Source organism: Belonocnema kinseyi, chromosome 10 (assembly GCF_010883055.1).
Source record: "Belonocnema kinseyi isolate 2016_QV_RU_SX_M_011 chromosome 10, B_treatae_v1, whole genome shotgun sequence".
Lineage (NCBI taxonomy): Eukaryota > Metazoa > Arthropoda > Insecta > Hymenoptera > Cynipidae > Belonocnema > Belonocnema kinseyi.
In genome coordinates, this window is record NC_046666.1 from 65288949 (window position 1) to 65296031 (window position 7083).

Sequence of the window (7083 nt, forward strand, 5' to 3'; positions counted from 1 at the left end):
CCTGAGAGGTGGACAAAATGTGTAGCCAGCGAGGGCGCATACTTTGAATAAAATATTTCTTATCATTCTCTTGAAATAAATGTGTTTTTTTCTTGAAAAAATTCCGGTTTCATATTTATACACCTGGTACGGAATAACCGTCACCTAATTCTTTATTCGGACTTACCCGAATTTGATTTCATATTGCATGGAGCATTCGATTTGCAGAACTTTTTTCTCGTTCACATTTCTTTCACAACTTTTACAATGATAAGCGGTACCTTCAAACGGGGAAATTTTGAACATTCCTAAATATTGATAGTTTAAATTACTTTATGGGTTTTCTACCACAATATAGAGCGTGTTTAAGCCTGCACTGTTTTTACGTAGATTTTGTTTAAAGCCCTCATAAGTAATTTAAAGTAACTTGCGTACTAACTAATTTGCGTAAGATTGATTACGTTACTTAGAAGCTACTAAATTTCCATTGCAGTTTAAAACATAGTAACGATCAAGTGGAACTAACGAGCTTATTAAAGAGGGAAATACTCAGGAAATTATAGGAAATCAGTCAAGCGTTTTGAATAAGCTATATTTCGCCTCGAGATACTTTGCGACTTTTTCTTTGTTATTCATATACTTCCAGAGAAATCAGAAATTCGACCAATATTCGACATTTATAAAGAAAACGGAAGTACTCAATGCTTGATAGCCTGGAATGATTTCTCACTCGGCGTTGTAACCTTTTTTTGCAGCCACGAGTTTTTTCTCGTCATTTTGCTCGAGTGAAAATTCAATGGCAAGCAGCTTTTAGAACTACTGTAGCTTTATTTCTTTATACATGTGAGTCACTGATGGTTGCATTTTGGGCGAAGCACTCAAACGTACGGATCAAGCAAGTATTTTTATTCGTACAGTCACCGTCTGCGACTTGGCATTTTTTCATTAGAATATTATTTTTTAAGAATACGCGGAAAAGAGAGACAATTATTTCGCATTTCTCATAAGTAATTCAAGAAATTAATTTAATGTAATTAAATATCTCTTTCTTTAAAATAAATCTTTTCTGTTTCTTTTTTAATCAGAAAAGGAAACATTTTAATTTAAATTTCGCGCCATAAAATCGTTAAAATCGTAATGCCACGATCGGAACATAAATTATAAAAAAGGTGTACATAAAAACATCCTGAATATGGATTTTTTCGTACTTCTTATATTAAGGGCACATAAATAACGCCGATAAGATTTTTTTAGTTTTGGTCCATTTTTTCCTCAGCACTCAGCCAAATGAAGTTAGCTGGTAGTGAGGAGAAAATACCTAATTGTTTAAACTGGTGTGACGTCACTTTCACATGATTTAGACGTCATTGTGGCGCAAGATTTAAATGTCTATTTTTTTCTAGCTTTTAAAAACTACATGTGACACACTCAAATATTTATATTACCGACCTCACTTTTTCATTTTAATCAATTTTTTTAAACATAAGAACTTTTTTTGTTAATAAAATATCGGACTGAAACTTTGGAAAATGTATCAGAAGACCATAAACTACGTTTGTGTACTTCATTTGAGTAGAAAGTTCCCTAATAATTATTTTCAAGAATACAAAAACTGGGTCCAATTTTTGACATACTTTCTTTGTATCTTGAAATTTTTTGAACATAAGAACTTTTTTTATATGCAAAATATTGGTCTCAAACCTCTAGAAATGCAAGAGTCGACAGAAAATTACATTTATGTCTAAAAATGGTTTCAGTTAATTTCTATGAAAATCATTTTTATCGAAATTCCTATTAAAATCAAGGACATAAACGTACTTTATGGTCTTTGGATGCGTTTTCCAAAGTTTTAGTCCGATATATTATTTAGAATTTTGAGGCAATGAAACTTGATGAGTTTCATGTGTGAAAATCCCAAAGGCAAATTCTCAAAATTGTCAATTATACGTTTTTTTGCCTCTTTAAGTAAATATACTTTTAAAAAGTACGAATAGCGACATTATCAAGAAAAGAAATTACACATACAAACATAAGGCAATTTTCCCGTGACACTAAGTTAGAAATCAATACATTTCCAGATGTGTGGAAGGCCAAAATGTAAACTTTAAAGAACTGATAAAATGAGGTCGGTGACACAGGGATCTGAAGCGTTCATTTGAAAGCTTTTTAAACTTAAAAATTATGTATTGAAAAATAGAAGAATTGATTATTATAAATAAATTGATACTAATACAAAGTAAATAAATCAATACTTTAAAATCCAGAAGTTAACCGCATAAAGATAATAAACCATCATTTTTAGTACTTATGGTGAGAATCTGTAAAACGTAATTAGTTGATTTAAATAATTGCTGTTTTCGTTAATTTAAAATGAAAGCTGTCGCGTTTCGTTCATGGTTGAGAAACATGTAATTCCCTCGACGTACGTCGCAATATACGATACACGTGTCTTCACGTGCAGCATCGTGTAAAATAAAGAGTTCCTAAAAATATACGCAAAGGACGAACAGGTTGGAAAAATGAAAAATATGTACTCAAGCGATTCCTTCAGGCTGACGCAACAAGAAAAAAAATAGTTGCCTTCATAAATTTCATGGTTGAGTTTGAGTCAACTCTCGATTTTTTGTGCCACTTTGGAGAAGGCGATGATTGCTTTTACGGGGTTTAAAAAATAAGATTTTGTATCAAGATGAAAATTAAAGTCGTAAAATAATTTTATTCTATTTAACTCACAACGTAAAGACTTTTTGAAATTTAAAATATTGATTTTACTAAAATATCTTCATACTCGATAAAATCGAATTTTTAATATTTTATCCTTCCAAGTGCATTTTAAAATTTTTATTAAAAAACAAAATTTCTCGAAGAGCGCTATGCTTAAATTAGGCAACGGATTAGTGAAATGTCACAAACTGCAATAAAACCCCCCCCCCCTCTCATAATTTTACGCAATTTGTCAAAATTTTAGCTATTCACCTTAGAGATGTTATCAAAGTGCAAGAAATGTATGCGTATGCAAGAAACAATCTTGCATACTGCTTCAAAGCAATACAAGTTTTTATTGCAAGATAATGCATGCTTTCGTCTTTGCAAGTAAAAAATTATTTATTATTTGAGGCTCACTACAGATAGTTTTTTTTTTGGATATAGTAATATTTTTTGTAAATCGAAATAAAAAAAATTTTGAATGTTTATTTTTTTCTTCAAAAATTGTAGTAACGGGATCTCGCCAATATTGTTGTCGAAACCCTGATTGATTGCGACACTATGGGGATATGACTTTTAGTTACTATTTTTAGTCTGTTTATTAATGAACATTGGACGTTGCGAATTTACTGCACCATCAACTTTGTAAATCAAAATTTCCAAATACGTAATTTTGTTTCATGATCAAATTTATTTCTACATTTTATGAAACATTATTGATAAAAGAGGACATTTGAATTGCAAATGATTTTGAAAGAATTTTGAAATATTTCAAGAGAATGTAATGGAAATTTCTCAAGACTCCTGAGAAACTTTCAAATGATTGTTTAATTAAAAAATTAATTTCAATAGAAAATGCGAGTATGCTCAAGAGATATGTAAAAGTTTTAAAGATATTAAGAAATAATTTTAACTCCAAAAGTATTCGAAAAAACCTAAAACAAAATGTAGGTTTTTGATGATTTTAAACAATCATTTTGAGTTTCTTATGGATTTTGAAAGGTTTCAAGAGATTACATAATTTTTCTTAAGATATTAAGGTATTATCTTACGTACTTCGAGCCGCTGAATCCGAATATACCCGGGTTTTTTTTTTTTTTTTTTTGAAAAAGTGGAACGTTTTGTTTAAATCGCAATTATTTAAACAAATGATGAAAAATTGACTTTTTCGATCTGGACAATTTTTTCTAGAAAATATGGCCCATTTTAAGACGAAAAGGTCCCTAGCAACTTTTTCGTAAAATGCATGTTTTAAAAGATATAAATTTTTTAAGGTCCGAAATTTGACGTTTTTCACTAAATTTGAACGTTAACAACATTTGACCTATTTAATATTTTTGAAAATTGAAAAAACCTACTTATTTCTTAAAATTTATTTTATAACCTTATGTAATTTAACGTTAGCGCAGACCCGGCGGAGATATGATTTTCGCGACTAACAGTCAGTACTTTTCCGACGTGCCTACCGCTCTTGCGCGCCGCGCGCGTCGTCATATCGGATGAAAAGTTTTAATGTATATAAGAAAATTTGATATATATTTTTAATTATTTCTCAAGAAATGTACTATTTGTAATATTTACAATTTTATTGTGGATGTTATTAGATTAACATTTTTCTATATTTTCCATATTTTCTAGAAAAAATTGTCCAAGTCGAAAAAGTCTATTTTTCATAATTTGTTTAAACAATTGCGATTTAAACAAAACGTACCACTTTTTCGAAAAAAAGCCGGGAATATTCGGATTCAGCGGCTCGAAATAGATAAGAATAACACCTTTTTATCCTTGGACATATTATTGCATAAGGCAGCATTGCCCGCTCTCGGCCTATTTCTAAAATTGTAAACAAAATAATCCGGAAGATTTTATGGCAATTGTTTTTAATCATGCAGAATTTAAAAATAATTTTATGAAAAATACGAATAACTTTAAAAGATATTTAGATGGTTTAGAAGTTTATGCACATTTTTTTTTAATTTGAAGGAATAAATTACATGATTTTAAAAGATATTTAAGAGGCTTAGAAGTATTAAAAATATTAAAAACAATTTTAAAGTGAAAAGATTTTTAAAAATTTTTAACATACAATGGATCTTGGTAGATTTTGAAACAATAGTTAGAAGCGTTTTTGAAATTATGAATGCTAACAGAATATTGAAAAAATATTTCAAAACCTTTTTAATGATTTTTACAATTTCGAAAAAGAGTATAAACGAGTTTAAAAGAAAATTTTACAAAAGTCAATCTTACAATATCTATGTTATAAGCAGATGTTATTATAATTAATCTTCCATAATAATAAAAAAAATGGTTTGGCGATTTTAATATTTGATATTTACGACCGGGAAAAACTAGAAGTTTAGCTACGTTCCCTTATCTGTTTAAAATACAAATTTTTGAAATCAAATTTAGCACCTCATTGATATCACAATTGTGTGAATTATGTTATATTAGTGTGATATCAGGATTTTGATTTTTTTGCGCGAAATTTAAATTCTGAAATTTTCTTTCTGGATTAAAAAAAAAATACAGATGTTTTCTTCAGAAAGAAATGCATGGTAATAATAGTCAGTAAACATAAGCCAATTTCGCGCTAATACTAATCGAGTGTATAGTATACGTGGTGGGAAATTGATTATTCTCTTAATTCTATTTATTAGAAATTTGTTTTCCATTTTTGTTGTCAATCTTACGCGAGATTCGAATCGCGCACATAATTTTATTCCGCGGTGCCCTCAGTACAATCGTATTTAACGATCACACGAAACTTTAAAGACAGTGAATTTAACGTAATGGCTTCATTGCATCGTAACTGTTCCCCTGGCACTTGCACTCATAGCATTACTTATTTGGAAGATAAACGAATGAAATTACGACCGAACAAGTTCTCTCCAGAGTTGTATATTTCCAATTAACAAGACGGTATATCTGGCATTCGAATGTCGCAATGCATTTTATAATGTTATAAAATCAATTATCGAAAATATTGCAATTTGTATTACGCGGCTAAATGACCTCACTATATAGTGATAACATAACCTATGAATATCCAGTCGATTCCTTTCATTCCTTTCTTCAAATTTTAAAAAGTTTCATCAACTTCAAAAAAAAAACTTGTAAACATTAGACACCTCAAACAATTTTATGGAAATAGTTTGAAAAGTAGAATCGAAATTGAAAAGATTCGTAATTCGATTTTACGAAATTCTAAAACTGAAAGTAGACTTAAGAATTTTTTTATTTTGGTAATGTTCTAATTTGAAGGATTGAAATCAAATGTTTCCAAACTTCTTACATTTTTATTTTTTAGAATTCTTGGTTCTGTGCGTGACTTTAAGATTTTGGTATAAATCTGGCGCGAAATTTAAAGGCGTGGCATTCTGTCACGTCACCAATTATTTCATGTTATATTCGGCGGTTTTATTATTAGAAAAATGAATATATTGTGCTGAAATTTTGGGAAATGATTCATAATATGTAAGAGCACTTCTGTCCGGCCCACTTGAGTTTTTTTTTTAAAGAATGTATTTTTATTAATTCGATTTTAGCTAGGGCACTAAAGATCTTTTCTCAGTTACATTCCATTTTAAAAATGAATAAAATGCACCATTTAAATTAAATAAAAACACAAGAGGACTAGACAGACGTGAACTTATATAGTTTGAACGCATAAAATATTTATTTTCCTACTTATAAGGTCGCCGAATAGAATAACGTGTAATTGGCGCCACATGCTATAAAAAAGGCACAGAAAAAACAGAAGTGAATTTTTGTTGCGGGAAATTTTCAAGTGGATAGAATTTTTTCGCAAAGAAAAAAAAATTTAATTGAGTTAACATGGTAACCATTTCCCATGGGTTGGGTAAATTTTAACACGTGAAGGTGAATTTTTTTGTTGGTAAATGTTACTATGAAATCAGTGTAAAGATTAAATTTTTGTTCTGTGGGATTATTTTATTATTTCTCCTTGAAAGTTAGAAGCATTGTTTTTTTCAATAGCAGGTTTATCCTTTCTCAGTTTAAGAGGAGCTATTTTTAGCTATTGCAATTATTTTCTTATGTTCTTCTTCATTATTATTTTTGGCAAATAAACGTTTCAACTGAAACTTTTTCATTAGAAGAAGTAAAGTTTCACTTCGCTTGCGGGCGTAACCACGTGTAAGTGCGCCTATGCATGAAAACCACCGCACATAAAAAAGTCACGCGATTGGAGGGTGGCGCTCTAAGAAGATCTGTGTATACCATATTTTGCGGATATCCGCCGGATATTCGCGACTGGCTCGTATACCCACCCGAAAAAGGGCTTTTTCCTGGATATTAAAAATTCAGCAATAACAAAATCCGATTTTAATCCATCCCTCGGGGTGCAAACATTCTACATATTTTTATTAGAATCTG

At 30.0% G+C, this 7083-nt stretch overlaps 1 protein-coding gene across 1 annotated transcript in view; it reads left to right on the forward strand.

Annotated features, from left to right (window-relative positions):
* LOC117181177 (microtubule-associated protein futsch-like) overlaps window positions 1–7083 on the forward strand; it is a 186805-nt gene that overhangs the window by 36236 nt on the left and 143486 nt on the right. The gene's annotated exons all lie outside the window — the stretch shown is intronic.